The sequence below is a fragment of the Doryrhamphus excisus genome, linkage group LG22 (genome assembly GCF_037039965.1).
Source record: "Doryrhamphus excisus strain RoL-2023G ecotype Guam linkage group LG22, RoL_Dexc_Guam_v1.1, whole genome shotgun sequence".
Classification (NCBI taxonomy): Eukaryota; Metazoa; Chordata; class Actinopteri; order Syngnathiformes; family Syngnathidae; genus Doryrhamphus; species Doryrhamphus excisus.
Window position 1 is genome coordinate 5,023,935 of NC_136378.1, and position 14,640 is coordinate 5,038,574.

The 14,640-nt window shown below is 46.5% G+C and overlaps 39 non-coding genes across 39 annotated transcripts; all 39 read right to left on the minus strand.

Annotated features, from left to right (window-relative positions):
- Window positions 1-98: 98 nt before the first annotated feature.
- On the minus strand, window positions 99-213 carry LOC144894743 (U5 spliceosomal RNA). The gene has a single exon (XR_013625396.1). It is a non-coding gene; the product is annotated as a U5 spliceosomal RNA (small nuclear RNA).
- A 323-nt stretch (window positions 214-536) lies between these two features.
- trnal-aag (transfer RNA leucine (anticodon AAG)) lies at window positions 537-618 on the minus strand. Its single transcript has one exon. It is a non-coding gene; the product is annotated as a tRNA-Leu (tRNA).
- Window positions 619-854: 236 nt separating this feature from the next.
- On the minus strand, window positions 855-969 carry LOC144894744 (U5 spliceosomal RNA). Its single transcript, XR_013625397.1, has one exon. It is a non-coding gene; the product is annotated as a U5 spliceosomal RNA (small nuclear RNA).
- Window positions 970-1,292: 323 nt separating this feature from the next.
- trnal-aag (transfer RNA leucine (anticodon AAG)) lies at window positions 1,293-1,374 on the minus strand. Its single transcript has one exon. It is a non-coding gene; the product is annotated as a tRNA-Leu (tRNA).
- A 238-nt stretch (window positions 1,375-1,612) lies between these two features.
- LOC144894745 (U5 spliceosomal RNA) lies at window positions 1,613-1,727 on the minus strand. The gene has a single exon (XR_013625398.1). It is a non-coding gene; the product is annotated as a U5 spliceosomal RNA (small nuclear RNA).
- A 323-nt stretch (window positions 1,728-2,050) lies between these two features.
- On the minus strand, window positions 2,051-2,132 carry trnal-aag (transfer RNA leucine (anticodon AAG)). The gene has a single exon. It is a non-coding gene; the product is annotated as a tRNA-Leu (tRNA).
- Window positions 2,133-2,368: 236 nt separating this feature from the next.
- On the minus strand, window positions 2,369-2,483 carry LOC144894747 (U5 spliceosomal RNA). The gene has a single exon (XR_013625400.1). It is a non-coding gene; the product is annotated as a U5 spliceosomal RNA (small nuclear RNA).
- A 323-nt stretch (window positions 2,484-2,806) lies between these two features.
- trnal-aag (transfer RNA leucine (anticodon AAG)) lies at window positions 2,807-2,888 on the minus strand. Its single transcript has one exon. It is a non-coding gene; the product is annotated as a tRNA-Leu (tRNA).
- A 236-nt stretch (window positions 2,889-3,124) lies between these two features.
- On the minus strand, window positions 3,125-3,239 carry LOC144894748 (U5 spliceosomal RNA). Its single transcript, XR_013625401.1, has one exon. It is a non-coding gene; the product is annotated as a U5 spliceosomal RNA (small nuclear RNA).
- Window positions 3,240-3,562: 323 nt separating this feature from the next.
- Window positions 3,563-3,644, minus strand: trnal-uag (transfer RNA leucine (anticodon UAG)). Its single transcript has one exon. It is a non-coding gene; the product is annotated as a tRNA-Leu (tRNA).
- Window positions 3,645-3,922: 278 nt separating this feature from the next.
- Window positions 3,923-4,004, minus strand: trnal-aag (transfer RNA leucine (anticodon AAG)). The gene has a single exon. It is a non-coding gene; the product is annotated as a tRNA-Leu (tRNA).
- Window positions 4,005-4,240: 236 nt separating this feature from the next.
- On the minus strand, window positions 4,241-4,355 carry LOC144894749 (U5 spliceosomal RNA). The gene has a single exon (XR_013625402.1). It is a non-coding gene; the product is annotated as a U5 spliceosomal RNA (small nuclear RNA).
- Window positions 4,356-4,678: 323 nt separating this feature from the next.
- Window positions 4,679-4,760, minus strand: trnal-aag (transfer RNA leucine (anticodon AAG)). The gene has a single exon. It is a non-coding gene; the product is annotated as a tRNA-Leu (tRNA).
- A 238-nt stretch (window positions 4,761-4,998) lies between these two features.
- Window positions 4,999-5,113, minus strand: LOC144894750 (U5 spliceosomal RNA). Its single transcript, XR_013625403.1, has one exon. It is a non-coding gene; the product is annotated as a U5 spliceosomal RNA (small nuclear RNA).
- Window positions 5,114-5,436: 323 nt separating this feature from the next.
- trnal-aag (transfer RNA leucine (anticodon AAG)) lies at window positions 5,437-5,518 on the minus strand. The gene has a single exon. It is a non-coding gene; the product is annotated as a tRNA-Leu (tRNA).
- Window positions 5,519-5,754: 236 nt separating this feature from the next.
- Window positions 5,755-5,869, minus strand: LOC144894751 (U5 spliceosomal RNA). Its single transcript, XR_013625404.1, has one exon. It is a non-coding gene; the product is annotated as a U5 spliceosomal RNA (small nuclear RNA).
- A 323-nt stretch (window positions 5,870-6,192) lies between these two features.
- On the minus strand, window positions 6,193-6,274 carry trnal-aag (transfer RNA leucine (anticodon AAG)). The gene has a single exon. It is a non-coding gene; the product is annotated as a tRNA-Leu (tRNA).
- Window positions 6,275-6,512: 238 nt separating this feature from the next.
- Window positions 6,513-6,627, minus strand: LOC144894660 (U5 spliceosomal RNA). Its single transcript, XR_013625312.1, has one exon. It is a non-coding gene; the product is annotated as a U5 spliceosomal RNA (small nuclear RNA).
- Window positions 6,628-6,950: 323 nt separating this feature from the next.
- trnal-aag (transfer RNA leucine (anticodon AAG)) lies at window positions 6,951-7,032 on the minus strand. Its single transcript has one exon. It is a non-coding gene; the product is annotated as a tRNA-Leu (tRNA).
- A 236-nt stretch (window positions 7,033-7,268) lies between these two features.
- LOC144894661 (U5 spliceosomal RNA) lies at window positions 7,269-7,383 on the minus strand. The gene has a single exon (XR_013625313.1). It is a non-coding gene; the product is annotated as a U5 spliceosomal RNA (small nuclear RNA).
- Window positions 7,384-7,706: 323 nt separating this feature from the next.
- Window positions 7,707-7,788, minus strand: trnal-aag (transfer RNA leucine (anticodon AAG)). Its single transcript has one exon. It is a non-coding gene; the product is annotated as a tRNA-Leu (tRNA).
- Window positions 7,789-8,024: 236 nt separating this feature from the next.
- On the minus strand, window positions 8,025-8,139 carry LOC144894662 (U5 spliceosomal RNA). Its single transcript, XR_013625314.1, has one exon. It is a non-coding gene; the product is annotated as a U5 spliceosomal RNA (small nuclear RNA).
- A 323-nt stretch (window positions 8,140-8,462) lies between these two features.
- On the minus strand, window positions 8,463-8,544 carry trnal-uag (transfer RNA leucine (anticodon UAG)). The gene has a single exon. It is a non-coding gene; the product is annotated as a tRNA-Leu (tRNA).
- Window positions 8,545-8,822: 278 nt separating this feature from the next.
- On the minus strand, window positions 8,823-8,904 carry trnal-aag (transfer RNA leucine (anticodon AAG)). The gene has a single exon. It is a non-coding gene; the product is annotated as a tRNA-Leu (tRNA).
- A 236-nt stretch (window positions 8,905-9,140) lies between these two features.
- Window positions 9,141-9,255, minus strand: LOC144894703 (U5 spliceosomal RNA). Its single transcript, XR_013625356.1, has one exon. It is a non-coding gene; the product is annotated as a U5 spliceosomal RNA (small nuclear RNA).
- A 323-nt stretch (window positions 9,256-9,578) lies between these two features.
- Window positions 9,579-9,660, minus strand: trnal-uag (transfer RNA leucine (anticodon UAG)). Its single transcript has one exon. It is a non-coding gene; the product is annotated as a tRNA-Leu (tRNA).
- Window positions 9,661-9,944: 284 nt separating this feature from the next.
- Window positions 9,945-10,026, minus strand: trnal-aag (transfer RNA leucine (anticodon AAG)). Its single transcript has one exon. It is a non-coding gene; the product is annotated as a tRNA-Leu (tRNA).
- A 236-nt stretch (window positions 10,027-10,262) lies between these two features.
- Window positions 10,263-10,377, minus strand: LOC144894663 (U5 spliceosomal RNA). Its single transcript, XR_013625316.1, has one exon. It is a non-coding gene; the product is annotated as a U5 spliceosomal RNA (small nuclear RNA).
- Window positions 10,378-10,700: 323 nt separating this feature from the next.
- On the minus strand, window positions 10,701-10,782 carry trnal-aag (transfer RNA leucine (anticodon AAG)). Its single transcript has one exon. It is a non-coding gene; the product is annotated as a tRNA-Leu (tRNA).
- Window positions 10,783-11,018: 236 nt separating this feature from the next.
- LOC144894664 (U5 spliceosomal RNA) lies at window positions 11,019-11,133 on the minus strand. Its single transcript, XR_013625317.1, has one exon. It is a non-coding gene; the product is annotated as a U5 spliceosomal RNA (small nuclear RNA).
- Window positions 11,134-11,456: 323 nt separating this feature from the next.
- On the minus strand, window positions 11,457-11,538 carry trnal-aag (transfer RNA leucine (anticodon AAG)). The gene has a single exon. It is a non-coding gene; the product is annotated as a tRNA-Leu (tRNA).
- Window positions 11,539-11,774: 236 nt separating this feature from the next.
- Window positions 11,775-11,889, minus strand: LOC144894666 (U5 spliceosomal RNA). The gene has a single exon (XR_013625319.1). It is a non-coding gene; the product is annotated as a U5 spliceosomal RNA (small nuclear RNA).
- Window positions 11,890-12,212: 323 nt separating this feature from the next.
- trnal-uag (transfer RNA leucine (anticodon UAG)) lies at window positions 12,213-12,294 on the minus strand. The gene has a single exon. It is a non-coding gene; the product is annotated as a tRNA-Leu (tRNA).
- A 278-nt stretch (window positions 12,295-12,572) lies between these two features.
- Window positions 12,573-12,654, minus strand: trnal-aag (transfer RNA leucine (anticodon AAG)). Its single transcript has one exon. It is a non-coding gene; the product is annotated as a tRNA-Leu (tRNA).
- A 236-nt stretch (window positions 12,655-12,890) lies between these two features.
- On the minus strand, window positions 12,891-13,005 carry LOC144894704 (U5 spliceosomal RNA). Its single transcript, XR_013625357.1, has one exon. It is a non-coding gene; the product is annotated as a U5 spliceosomal RNA (small nuclear RNA).
- Window positions 13,006-13,328: 323 nt separating this feature from the next.
- trnal-uag (transfer RNA leucine (anticodon UAG)) lies at window positions 13,329-13,410 on the minus strand. Its single transcript has one exon. It is a non-coding gene; the product is annotated as a tRNA-Leu (tRNA).
- Window positions 13,411-13,694: 284 nt separating this feature from the next.
- On the minus strand, window positions 13,695-13,776 carry trnal-aag (transfer RNA leucine (anticodon AAG)). Its single transcript has one exon. It is a non-coding gene; the product is annotated as a tRNA-Leu (tRNA).
- A 236-nt stretch (window positions 13,777-14,012) lies between these two features.
- LOC144894667 (U5 spliceosomal RNA) lies at window positions 14,013-14,127 on the minus strand. Its single transcript, XR_013625320.1, has one exon. It is a non-coding gene; the product is annotated as a U5 spliceosomal RNA (small nuclear RNA).
- A 323-nt stretch (window positions 14,128-14,450) lies between these two features.
- On the minus strand, window positions 14,451-14,532 carry trnal-uag (transfer RNA leucine (anticodon UAG)). The gene has a single exon. It is a non-coding gene; the product is annotated as a tRNA-Leu (tRNA).
- Between the last annotated feature and the right edge of the window lie 108 nt (window positions 14,533-14,640).

Here is a 14,640-nt window from a genome sequence, read left to right on the forward strand (position 1 = left end):
GCCAAATGGGTTGGGTGCCGCAACACCGTTCCAGACATCAAACTCACAACCATTTGACTGGTATCAAATAGTTGCTTCTTACTTTGAACATTGACAAACACTCTGCTGAGAGCAGAGTAGCAAAAATTGGCAGTATACTCATGCTGTTCCTCCCCACGGAAATCTTTAGTAAAAGGCGAAAGATTTGTACGATCTGAAGAGAAACATGAGCGCTACCGATATCTCCAGAGACAAAGGGACAGCCATTTGCTGATACCCCTAAAAGTCAAGGTGTCACTGTGAGTCTGATGTGTGGTGAATGTTATAAAACAGACTCAAACCGTAAGGGTCTTCCTGTCTCTCTGGCCGGCTACTACGTCAACCATTATATGCTGTTTGGAAAGGTTGACAACAACAGTGTTTCTGCCTCTTGGGTAGAAAGGGAGGAAAGTTTTCCCTACAAAGCCCTGGGGTGGCAAGGTCAGTTGGGTAAAAAATCTTCAGGAAGAGATGCCTAAAGTCAAGGTTGTTGACAAAGTATTACTTTGGACTCTTGGTGGCAGTGGTGGGATTTGAACCCACGCCTCAAATGAGACTGGAGCCTTAATCCAGCGCCTTTGACCACTCGGCCACACTACCTCGGAAACTGGGTTTGACTGGAATCAAAGGACTGCTTCTTACTTTCAAAATTGACAAACACTCTGCTGGCGAGCGAAACGGCACATACGCACGGCTCACAGATGATATCGACATCTTCCATGTGTCCAACAGCTGCTTCTGCCAAATGGGTTGGGTGCCGCAACACCGTTCGACATCAAACTCACAACCATTTGACTGGTAACAAAGAGCTGCTTCTTACTTTGAACATTGACAAACACTCTGCTGAGAGCAGAGTAGCAAAAATTGGCAGTATACTCATGCTGTTCCTCCCCACGGAAATCTTTAGTAAAAGGCGAAAGATTTGTACGATCTGAAGAGAAACATGAGCGCTACCGATATCTCCAGAGACAAAGGGACAGCCATTTGCTGATACCCCTAAAAGTCAAGGTGTCACTGTGAGTCTGACGTGTGGTGAATGTTATAAAACAGACTGAAACCGTAAGGGTCTTCCTGTCTCTCTGGCCGGCTACTACGTCAACCATTATATGCTGTTTGGAAAGGTTGACAACAACAGTGTTTCTGCCTCTTGGGTAGAAAGGGAGCAAAGTTTTCCCTACAAAGCCCTGGGGTGGCAAGGTCAGTTGGGTAAAAAATCTTCAGGAAGAGATGCCTAAAGTCAAGGTTGTTGACAAAGTATTACTTTGGACTCTTGGTGGCAGTGGTGGGATTTGAACCCACGCCTCAAATGAGACTGGAGCCTTAATCCAGCGCCTTTGACCACTCGGCCACACTACCTCGGAAACTGGGTTTGACTGGAATCAAAGGACTGCTACTTACTTTCAAAATTGACAAACACTCTGCTGGCGAGCGAAACGGCACATACGCACGGCTCACAGATGATATCGACATCTTCCATGTGTCCAACAGCTGCTTCTGCCAAATGGGTTGGGTGCCGCAACACCGTTCCAGACATCAAACTCACAACCATTTGACTGGTATCAAATAGTTGCTTCTTACTTTGAACATTGACAAACACTCTGCTGAGAGCAGAGTAGCAAAAATTGGCAGTATACTCATGCTGTTCCTCCCCACGGAAATCTTTAGTAAAAGGCGAAAGATTTGTACGATCTGAAGAGAAACATGAGCGCTACCGATATCTCCAGAGACAAAGGGACAGCCATTTGCTGATACCCCTAAAAGTCAAGGTGTCACTGTGAGTCTGATGTGTGGTGAATGTTATAAAACAGACTCAAACCGTAAGGGTCTTCCTGTCTCTCTGGCCGGCTACTACGTCAACCATTATATGCTGTTTGGAAAGGTTGACAACAACAGTGTTTCTGCCTCTTGGGTAGAAAGGGAGGAAAGTTTTCCCTACAAAGCCCTGGGGTGGCAAGGTCAGTTGGGTAAAAAATCTTCAGGAAGAGATGCCTAAAGTCAAGGTTGTTGACAAAGTATTACTTTGGACTCTTGGTGGCAGTGGTGGGATTTGAACCCACGCCTCAAATGAGACTGGAGCCTTAATCCAGCGCCTTTGACCACTCGGCCACACTACCTCGGAAACTGGGTTTGACTGGAATCAAAGGACTGCTTCTTACTTTCAAAATTGACAAACACTCTGCTGGCGAGCGAAACGGCACATACGCACGGCTCACAGATGATATCGACATCTTCCATGTGTCCAACAGCTGCTTCTGCCAAATGGGTTGGGTGCCGCAACACCGTTCGACATCAAACTCACAACCATTTGACTGGTAACAAAGAGCTGCTTCTTACTTTGAACATTGACAAACACTCTGCTGAGAGCAGAGTAGCAAAAATTGGCAGTATACTCATGCTGTTCCTCCCCACGGAAATCTTTAGTAAAAGGCGAAAGATTTGTACGATCTGAAGAGAAACATGAGCGCTACCGATATCTCCAGAGACAAAGGGACAGCCATTTGCTGATACCCCTAAAAGTCAAGGTGTCACTGTGAGTCTGACGTGTGGTGAATGTTATAAAACAGACTGAAACCGTAAGGGTCTTCCTGTCTCTCTGGCCGGCTACTACGTCAACCATTATATGCTGTTTGGAAAGGTTGACAACAACAGTGTTTCTGCCTCTTGGGTAGAAAGGGAGCAAACTTTTCCCTACAAAGCCCTGGGGTGGCAAGGTCAGTTGGGTAAAAAATCTTCAGGAAGAGATGCCTAAAGTCAAGGTTGTTGACAAAGTATTACTTTGGACTCTTGGTGGCAGTGGTGGGATTTGAACCCACGCCTCAAATGAGACTGGAGCCTTAATCCAGCGCCTTTGACCACTCGGCCACACTACCTCGGAAACTGGGTTTGACTGGAATCAAAGGACTGCTTCTTACTTTCAAAATTGACAAACACTCTGCTGGCGAGCGAAACGGCACATACGCACGGCTCACAGATGATATCGACATCTTCCATGTGTCCAACAGCTGCTTCTGCCAAATGGGTTGGGTGCCGCAACACCGTTCGACATCAAACTCACAACCATTTGACTGGTAACAAAGAGCTGCTTCTTACTTTGAACATTGACAAACACTCTGCTGAGAGCAGAGTAGCAAAAATTGGCAGTATACTCATGCTGTTCCTCCCCACGGAAATCTTTAGTAAAAGGCGAAAGATTTGTACGATCTGAAGAGAAACATGAGCGCTACCGATATCTCCAGAGACAAAGGGACAGCCATTTGCTGATACCCCTAAAAGTCAAGGTGTCACTGTGAGTCTGATGTGTGGTGAATGTTATAAAACAGACTCAAACCGTAAGGGTCTTCCTGTCTCTCTGGCCGGCTACTACGTCAACCATTATATGCTGTTTGGAAAGGTTGACAACAACAGTGTTTCTGCCTCTTGGGTAGAAAGGGAGCAAAGTTTTCCCTACAAAGCCCTGGGGTGGCAAGGTCAGTTGGGTAAAAAATCTTCAGGAAGAGATGCCTAAAGTCAAGGTTGTTGACAAAGTATTACTTTGGACTCTTGGTGGCAGTGGTGGGATTTGAACCCACGCCTCAAATGAGACTGGAGCCTAAATCCAGCGCCTTTGACCACTCGGCCACACTACCTCTGAAAGGGTATATCCTTTCCCTAACCGTAACCCTAACCCCAACCCGAACCCCAACCCGAACCCGAACCCTAACCCTAACCCTAACCATAACCACAAACCTAACCCATTTGAGTGGAATCAAAGGGCTGCTTCTTACTTTCAACATTGACAAACACTCTGCTGAGAGCAGAATATCAAAAATTGGCAGTATACTTGTGCTGTTTCAGTCAAACGGCCCCAGTATCATAAGATGCCTAAAGGCAAGGTTGTTGACAAATTATTGCTTTAGACTCTTGGTGGCAGTGGTGGGATTTGAACCCACGCCTCAAATGAGACTGGAGCCTTAATCCAGCGCCTTTGACCACTCGGCCACACTACCTCAGAAACTGGGTTTGACTGGAATCAAAGGACTGCTTCTTACTTTCAAAATTGACAAACACTCTGCTGGCGAGCGAAACGGCACATACGCATGGCTCGCAGATGATATCGACATCTTCCGTGTGTCCAACAGCTGCTTCTGCCAAATGGGTTGGGTGCCGCAACACCGTTCGACATCAAACTCACAACCATTTGACTGGTAACAAAGAGCTGCTTCTTACTTTGAACATTGACAAACACTCTGCTGAGAGCAGAGTAGCAAAAATTGGCAGTATACTCATGCTGTTCCTCCCCACGGAAATCTTTAGTAAAAGGCGAAAGATTTGTACGATCTGAAGAGAAACATGAGCGCTACCGATATCTCCAGAGACAAAGGGACAGCCATTTGCTGATACCCCTAAAAGTCAAGGTGTCACTGTGAGTCTGATGTGTGGTGAATGTTATAAAACAGACTGAAACCGTAAGGGTCTTCCTGTCTCTCTGGCCGGCTACTACGTCAACCATTATATGCTGTTTGGAAAGGTTGACAACAACAGTGTTTCTGCCTCTTGGGTAGAAAGGGAGCAAAGTTTTCCCTACAAAGCCCTGGGGTGGCAAGGTCAGTTGGGTAAAAAATCTTCAGGAAGAGATGCCTAAAGTCAAGGTTGTTGACAAATTATTGCTTTAGACTCTTGGTGGCAGTGGTGGGATTTGAACCCACGCCTCAAATGAGACTGGAGCCTTAATCCAGCGCCTTTGACCACTCGGCCACACTACCTCGGAAACTGGGTTTGACTGGAATCAAAGGACTGCTACTTACTTTCAAAATTGACAAACACTCTGCTGGCGAGCGAAACGGCACATACGCACGGCTCACAGATGATATCGACATCTTCCATGTGTCCAACAGCTGCTTCTGCCAAATGGGTTGGGTGCCGCAACACCGTTCCAGACATCAAACTCACAACCATTTGACTGGTATCAAATAGTTGCTTCTTACTTTGAACATTGACAAACACTCTGCTGAGAGCAGAGTAGCAAAAATTGGCAGTATACTCATGCTGTTCCTCCCCACGGAAATCTTTAGTAAAAGGCGAAAGATTTGTACGATCTGAAGAGAAACATGAGCGCTACCGATATCTCCAGAGACAAAGGGACAGCCATTTGCTGATACCCCTAAAAGTCAAGGTGTCACTGTGAGTCTGATGTGTGGTGAATGTTATAAAACAGACTCAAACCGTAAGGGTCTTCCTGTCTCTCTGGCCGGCTACTACGTCAACCATTATATGCTGTTTGGAAAGGTTGACAACAACAGTGTTTCTGCCTCTTGGGTAGAAAGGGAGGAAAGTTTTCCCTACAAAGCCCTGGGGTGGCAAGGTCAGTTGGGTAAAAAATCTTCAGGAAGAGATGCCTAAAGTCAAGGTTGTTGACAAAGTATTACTTTGGACTCTTGGTGGCAGTGGTGGGATTTGAACCCACGCCTCAAATGAGACTGGAGCCTTAATCCAGCGCCTTTGACCACTCGGCCACACTACCTCGGAAACTGGGTTTGACTGGAATCAAAGGACTGCTTCTTACTTTCAAAATTGACAAACACTCTGCTGGCGAGCGAAACGGCACATACGCACGGCTCACAGATGATATCGACATCTTCCATGTGTCCAACAGCTGCTTCTGCCAAATGGGTTGGGTGCCGCAACACCGTTCGACATCAAACTCACAACCATTTGACTGGTAACAAAGAGCTGCTTCTTACTTTGAACATTGACAAACACTCTGCTGAGAGCAGAGTAGCAAAAATTGGCAGTATACTCATGCTGTTCCTCCCCACGGAAATCTTTAGTAAAAGGCGAAAGATTTGTACGATCTGAAGAGAAACATGAGCGCTACCGATATCTCCAGAGACAAAGGGACAGCCATTTGCTGATACCCCTAAAAGTCAAGGTGTCACTGTGAGTCTGACGTGTGGTGAATGTTATAAAACAGACTGAAACCGTAAGGGTCTTCCTGTCTCTCTGGCCGGCTACTACGTCAACCATTATATGCTGTTTGGAAAGGTTGACAACAACAGTGTTTCTGCCTCTTGGGTAGAAAGGGAGCAAAGTTTTCCCTACAAAGCCCTGGGGTGGCAAGGTCAGTTGGGTAAAAAATCTTCAGGAAGAGATGCCTAAAGTCAAGGTTGTTGACAAAGTATTACTTTGGACTCTTGGTGGCAGTGGTGGGATTTGAACCCACGCCTCAAATGAGACTGGAGCCTTAATCCAGCGCCTTTGACCACTCGGCCACACTACCTCGGAAACTGGGTTTGACTGGAATCAAAGGACTGCTACTTACTTTCAAAATTGACAAACACTCTGCTGGCGAGCGAAACGGCACATACGCACGGCTCACAGATGATATCGACATCTTCCATGTGTCCAACAGCTGCTTCTGCCAAATGGGTTGGGTGCCGCAACACCGTTCCAGACATCAAACTCACAACCATTTGACTGGTATCAAATAGTTGCTTCTTACTTTGAACATTGACAAACACTCTGCTGAGAGCAGAGTAGCAAAAATTGGCAGTATACTCATGCTGTTCCTCCCCACGGAAATCTTTAGTAAAAGGCGAAAGATTTGTACGATCTGAAGAGAAACATGAGCGCTACCGATATCTCCAGAGACAAAGGGACAGCCATTTGCTGATACCCCTAAAAGTCAAGGTGTCACTGTGAGTCTGATGTGTGGTGAATGTTATAAAACAGACTCAAACCGTAAGGGTCTTCCTGTCTCTCTGGCCGGCTACTACGTCAACCATTATATGCTGTTTGGAAAGGTTGACAACAACAGTGTTTCTGCCTCTTGGGTAGAAAGGGAGGAAAGTTTTCCCTACAAAGCCCTGGGGTGGCAAGGTCAGTTGGGTAAAAAATCTTCAGGAAGAGATGCCTAAAGTCAAGGTTGTTGACAAAGTATTACTTTGGACTCTTGGTGGCAGTGGTGGGATTTGAACCCACGCCTCAAATGAGACTGGAGCCTTAATCCAGCGCCTTTGACCACTCGGCCACACTACCTCGGAAACTGGGTTTGACTGGAATCAAAGGACTGCTTCTTACTTTCAAAATTGACAAACACTCTGCTGGCGAGCGAAACGGCACATACGCACGGCTCACAGATGATATCGACATCTTCCATGTGTCCAACAGCTGCTTCTGCCAAATGGGTTGGGTGCCGCAACACCGTTCGACATCAAACTCACAACCATTTGACTGGTAACAAAGAGCTGCTTCTTACTTTGAACATTGACAAACACTCTGCTGAGAGCAGAGTAGCAAAAATTGGCAGTATACTCATGCTGTTCCTCCCCACGGAAATCTTTAGTAAAAGGCGAAAGATTTGTACGATCTGAAGAGAAACATGAGCGCTACCGATATCTCCAGAGACAAAGGGACAGCCATTTGCTGATACCCCTAAAAGTCAAGGTGTCACTGTGAGTCTGACGTGTGGTGAATGTTATAAAACAGACTGAAACCGTAAGGGTCTTCCTGTCTCTCTGGCCGGCTACTACGTCAACCATTATATGCTGTTTGGAAAGGTTGACAACAACAGTGTTTCTGCCTCTTGGGTAGAAAGGGAGCAAACTTTTCCCTACAAAGCCCTGGGGTGGCAAGGTCAGTTGGGTAAAAAATCTTCAGGAAGAGATGCCTAAAGTCAAGGTTGTTGACAAAGTATTACTTTGGACTCTTGGTGGCAGTGGTGGGATTTGAACCCACGCCTCAAATGAGACTGGAGCCTTAATCCAGCGCCTTTGACCACTCGGCCACACTACCTCGGAAACTGGGTTTGACTGGAATCAAAGGACTGCTTCTTACTTTCAAAATTGACAAACACTCTGCTGGCGAGCGAAACGGCACATACGCACGGCTCACAGATGATATCGACATCTTCCATGTGTCCAACAGCTGCTTCTGCCAAATGGGTTGGGTGCCGCAACACCGTTCGACATCAAACTCACAACCATTTGACTGGTAACAAAGAGCTGCTTCTTACTTTGAACATTGACAAACACTCTGCTGAGAGCAGAGTAGCAAAAATTGGCAGTATACTCATGCTGTTCCTCCCCACGGAAATCTTTAGTAAAAGGCGAAAGATTTGTACGATCTGAAGAGAAACATGAGCGCTACCGATATCTCCAGAGACAAAGGGACAGCCATTTGCTGATACCCCTAAAAGTCAAGGTGTCACTGTGAGTCTGATGTGTGGTGAATGTTATAAAACAGACTCAAACCGTAAGGGTCTTCCTGTCTCTCTGGCCGGCTACTACGTCAACCATTATATGCTGTTTGGAAAGGTTGACAACAACAGTGTTTCTGCCTCTTGGGTAGAAAGGGAGCAAAGTTTTCCCTACAAAGCCCTGGGGTGGCAAGGTCAGTTGGGTAAAAAATCTTCAGGAAGAGATGCCTAAAGTCAAGGTTGTTGACAAAGTATTACTTTGGACTCTTGGTGGCAGTGGTGGGATTTGAACCCACGCCTCAAATGAGACTGGAGCCTAAATCCAGCGCCTTTGACCACTCGGCCACACTACCTCTGAAAGGGTATATCCTTTCCCTAACCGTAACCCTAACCCCAACCCGAACCCCAACCCGAACCCGAACCCTAACCCTAACCCTAACCATAACCACAAACCTAACCCATTTGAGTGGAATCAAAGGGCTGCTTCTTACTTTCAACATTGACAAACACTCTGCTGAGAGCAGAATATCAAAAATTGGCAGTATACTTGTGCTGTTTCAGTCAAACGGCCCCAGTATCATAAGATGCCTAAAGGCAAGGTTGTTGACAAATTATTGCTTTAGACTCTTGGTGGCAGTGGTGGGATTTGAACCCACGCCTCAAATGAGACTGGAGCCTTAATCCAGCGCCTTTGACCACTCGGCCACACTACCTCAGAAACTGGGTTTGACTGGAATCAAAGGACTGCTTCTTACTTTCAAAATTGACAAACACTCTGCTGGCGAGCGAAACGGCACATACGCATGGCTCGCAGATGATATCGACATCTTCCGTGTGTCCAACAGCTGCTTCTGCCAAATGGGTTGGGTGCCGCAACACCGTTCGACATCAAACTCACAACCATTTGACTGGTAACAAAGAGCTGCTTCTTACTTTGAACATTGACAAACACTCTGCTGAGAGCAGAGTAGCAAAAATTGGCAGTATACTCATGCTGTTCCTCCCCAGGGAAATCTTTAGTAAAAGGCGAAAGATTTGTACGATCTGAAGAGAAACATGAGCGCTACCGATATCTCCAGAGACAAAGGGACAGCCATTTGCTGATACCCCTGAAAGTCAAGGTGTCACTGTGAGTCTGACGTGTGGTGAATGTTATAAAACAGACTGAAACCGTAAGGGTCTTCCTGTCTCTCTGGCCGGCTACTACGTCAACCATTATATGTTGTTTGGAAAGGTTGACAACAACAGTGTTTCTGCCTCTTGGGTAGAAAGGGAGCAAACTTTTCCCTACAAAGCCCTGGGGTGGCAAGGTCAGTTGGGTAAAAAATCTTCAGGAAGAGATGCCTAAAGTCAAGGTTGTTGACAAATTATTGCTTTAGACTCTTGGTGGCAGTGGTGGGATTTGAACCCACGCCTCAAATGAGACTGGAGCCTAAATCCAGCGCCTTTGACCACTCGGCCACACTACCTCTGAAAGGGTATATCCTTTCCCTAACCGTAACCGTAACCGTAACCCTAACCCCAACCCCAACCCCAACCCCAACCCCAACCCGAACCCTAACCCTAACCACAAACCTAACCCATTTGAGTGGAATCAAAGGGCTGCTTCTTACTTTCAACATTGACAAACACTCTGCTGAGAGCAGAATATCAAAAATTGGCAGTATACTTGTGCTGTTTCAGTCATACGGCCCCAGTATCATAAGATGCCTAAAGGCAAGGTTGTTGACAAATTATTGCTTTAGACTCTTGGTGGCAGTGGTGGGATTTGAACCCACGCCTCAAATGAGACTGGAGCCTTAATCCAGCGCCTTTGACCACTCGGCCACACTACCTCGGAAACTGGGTTTGACTGGAATCAAAGGACTGCTTCTTACTTTCAAAATTGACAAACACTCTGCTGGCGAGCGAAACGGCACATACGCACGGCTCACAGATGATATCGACATCTTCCATGTGTCCAACAGCTGCTTCTGCCAAATGGGTTGGGTGCCGCAACACCGTTCGACATCAAACTCACAACCATTTGACTGGTAACAAAGAGCTGCTTCTTACTTTGAACATTGACAAACACTCTGCTGAGAGCAGAGTAGCAAAAATTGGCAGTATACTCATGCTGTTCCTCCCCACGGAAATCTTTAGTAAAAGGCGAAAGATTTGTACGATCTGAAGAGAAACATGAGCGCTACCGATATCTCCAGAGACAAAGGGACAGCCATTTGCTGATACCCCTAAAAGTCAAGGTGTCACTGTGAGTCTGACGTGTGGTGAATGTTATAAAACAGACTGAAACCGTAAGGGTCTTCCTGTCTCTCTGGCCGGCTACTACGTCAACCATTATATGCTGTTTGGAAAGGTTGACAACAACAGTGTTTCTGCCTCTTGGGTAGAAAGGGAGCAAACTTTTCCCTACAAAGCCCTGGGGTGGCAAGGTCAGTTGGGTAAAAAATCTTCAGGAAGAGATGCCTAAAGTCAAGGTTGTTGACAAAGTATTACTTTGGACTCTTGGTGGCAGTGGTGGGATTTGAACCCACGCCTCAAATGAGACTGGAGCCTTAATCCAGCGCCTTTGACCACTCGGCCACACTACCTCGGAAACTGGGTTTGACTGGAATCAAAGGACTGCTTCTTACTTTCAAAATTGACAAACACTCTGCTGGCGAGCGAAACGGCACATACGCACGGCTCACAGATGATATCGACATCTTCCATGTGTCCAACAGCTGCTTCTGCCAAATGGGTTGGGTGCCGCAACACCGTTCGACATCAAACTCACAACCATTTGACTGGTAACAAAGAGCTGCTTCTTACTTTGAACATTGACAAACACTCTGCTGAGAGCAGAGTAGCAAAAATTGGCAGTATACTCATGCTGTTCCTCCCCACGGAAATCTTTAGTAAAAGGCGAAAGATTTGTACGATCTGAAGAGAAACATGAGCGCTACCGATATCTCCAGAGACAAAGGGACAGCCATTTGCTGATACCCCTAAAAGTCAAGGTGTCACTGTGAGTCTGACGTGTGGTGAATGTTATAAAACAGACTGAAACCGTAAGGGTCTTCCTGTCTCTCTGGCCGGCTACTACGTCAACCATTATATGCTGTTTGGAAAGGTTGACAACAACAGTGTTTCTGCCTCTTGGGTAGAAAGGGAGCAAACTTTTCCCTACAAAGCCCTGGGGTGGCAAGGTCAGTTGGGTAAAAAATCTTCAGGAAGAGATGCCTAAAGTCAAGGTTGTTGACAAAGTATTACTTTGGACTCTTGGTGGCAGTGGTGGGATTTGAACCCACGCCTCAAATGAGACTGGAGCCTTAATCCAGCGCCTTTGACCACTCGGCCACACTACCTCGGAAACTGGGTTTGACTGGAATCAAAGGACTGCTTCTTACTTTCAAAATTGACAAACACTCTGCTGGCGAGCGAAACGGCACATACGCACGGCTCACAGATGATATCGACATCTTCCATGTGTCCAACAGCTGCTTCTGCCAAATGGGTTGGGTGCCGCAACACCGTTCGACATCAAACTCACAACCATTTGACTGGTAACAAAGAGCTGCTTCTTACTTTGAACATTGACAAACACTCTGCTGAGAGCAGAGTAGCAAAAATTGGCAGTATACTCATGCTGTTCCTCCCCACGGAAATCTTTAGTAAAAGGCGAAAGATTTGTACGATCTGAAGAGAAACATGAGCGCTACCGATATCTCCAGAGACAAAGGGACAGCCATTTGCTGATACCCCTAAAAGTCAAGGTGTCACTGTGAGTCTGATGTGTGGTGAATGTTATAAAACAGACTCAAACCGTAAGGGTCTTCCTGTCTCTCTGGCCGGCTACTACGTCAACCATTATATGCTGTTTGGAAAGGTTGACAACAACAGTGTTTCTGCCTCTTGGGTAGAAAGGGAGCAAAGTTTTCCCTACAAAGCCCTGGGGTGGCAAGGTCAGTTGGGTAAAAAATCTTCAGGAAGAGATGCCTAAAGTCAAGGTTGTTGACAAAGTATTACTTTGGACTCTTGGTGGCAGTGGTGGGATTTGAACCCACGCCTCAAATGAGACTGGAGCCTAAATCCAGCGCCTTTGACCACTCGGCCACACTACCTCTGAAAGGGTATATCCTTTCCCTAACCGTAACCCTAACCCCAACCCGAACCCCAACCCGAACCCGAACCCTAACCCTAACCCTAACCATAACCACAAACCTAACCCATTTGAGTGGAATCAAAGGGCTGCTTCTTACTTTCAACATTGACAAACACTCTGCTGAGAGCAGAATATCAAAAATTGGCAGTATACTTGTGCTGTTTCAGTCAAACGGCCCCAGTATCATAAGATGCCTAAAGGCAAGGTTGTTGACAAATTATTGCTTTAGACTCTTGGTGGCAGTGGTGGGATTTGAACCCACGCCTCAAATGAGACTGGAGCCTTAATCCAGCGCCTTTGACCACTCGGCCACACTACCTCAGAAACTGGGTTTGACTGGAATCAAAGGACTGCTTCTTACTTTCAAAATTGACAAACACTCTGCTGGCGAGCGAAACGGCACATACGCATGGCTCGCAGATGATATCGACATCTTCCGTGTGTCCAACAGCTGCTTCTGCCAAATGGGTTGGGTGCCGCAACACCGTTCGACATCAAACTCACAACCATTTGACTGGTAACAAAGAGCTGCTTCTTACTTTGAACATTGACAAACACTCTGCTGAGAGCAGAGTAGCAAAAATTGGCAGTATACTCATGCTGTTCCTCCCCAGGGAAATCTTTAGTAAAAGGCGAAAGATTTGTACGATCTGAAGAGAAACATGAGCGCTACCGATATCTCCAGAGACAAAGGGACAGCCATTTGCTGATACCCCTGAAAGTCAAGGTGTCACTGTGAGTCTGACGTGTGGTGAATGTTATAAAACAGACTGAAACCGTAAGGGTCTTCCTGTCTCTCTGGCCGGCTACTACGTCAACCATTATATGTTGTTTGGAAAGGTTGACAACAACAGTGTTTCTGCCTCTTGGGTAGAAAGGGAGCAAACTTTTCCCTACAAAGCCCTGGGGTGGCAAGGTCAGTTGGGTAAAAAATCTTCAGGAAGAGATGCCTAAAGTCAAGGTTGTTGACAAATTATTGCTTTAGACTCTTGGTGGCAGTGGTGGGATTTGAACCCACGCCTCAAATGAGACTGGAGCCTAAATCCAGCGCCTTTGACCACTCGGCCACACTACCTCTGAAAGGGTATATCCTTTCCCTAACCGTAACCGTAACCCTAACCCCAACCCCAACCCCAACCCCAACCCCAACCCCAACCCGAACCCTAACCCTAACCACAAACCTAACCCATTTGAGTGGAATCAAAGGGCTGCTTCTTACTTTCAACATTGACAAACACTCTGCTGAGAGCAGAATATCAAAAATTGGCAGTATACTTGTGCTGTTTCAGTCATACGGCCCCAGTATCATAAGATGCCTAAAGGCAAGGTTGTTGACAAATTATTGCTTTAGACTCTTGGTGGCAGTGGTGGGATTTGAACCCACGCCTCAAATGAGACTGGAGCCTTAATCCAGCGCCTTTGACCACTCGGCCACACTACCTCGGAAACTGGGTTTGACTGGAATCAAAGGACTGCTTCTTACTTTCAAAATTGACAAACACTCTGCTGGCGAGCGAAACGGCACATACGCACGGCTCACAGATGATATCGACATCTTCCATGTGTCCAACAGCTGCTTCTGCCAAATGGGTTGGGTGCCGCAACACCGTTCGACATCAAACTCACAACCATTTGACTGGTAACAAAGAGCTGCTTCTTACTTTGAACATTGACAAACACTCTGCTGAGAGCAGAGTAGCAAAAATTGGCAGTATACTCATGCTGTTCCTCCCCACGGAAATCTTTAGTAAAAGGCGAAAGATTTGTACGATCTGAAGAGAAACATGAGCGCTACCGATATCTCCAGAGACAAAGGGACAGCCATTTGCTGATACCCCTAAAAGTCAAGGTGTCACTGTGAGTCTGACGTGTGGTGAATGTTATAAAACAGACTGAAACCGTAAGGGTCTTCCTGTCTCTCTGGCCGGCTACTACGTCAACCATTATATGCTGTTTGGAAAGGTTGACAACAACAGTGTTTCTGCCTCTTGGGTAGAAAGGGAGCAAACTTTTCCCTACAAAGCCCTGGGGTGGCAAGGTCAGTTGGGTAAAAAATCTTCAGGAAGAGATGCCTAAAGTCAAGGTTGTTGACAAAGTATTGTTTCGGACTCTTGTTGGCAGTGGTGGGATTTGAACCCACGCCTCAAATGAGACTGGAGCCTAAATCCAGCGCCTTTGACCACTCGGCCACACTACCTCTGAAAGGGTATATCCTTTCCCTAACCGTAACCCCAACCCCAACCCCAACCCTAACCACAAACCTAACCCATTTGAGTGGAATCAAAGGGCTGCTTCTTACTTTCAA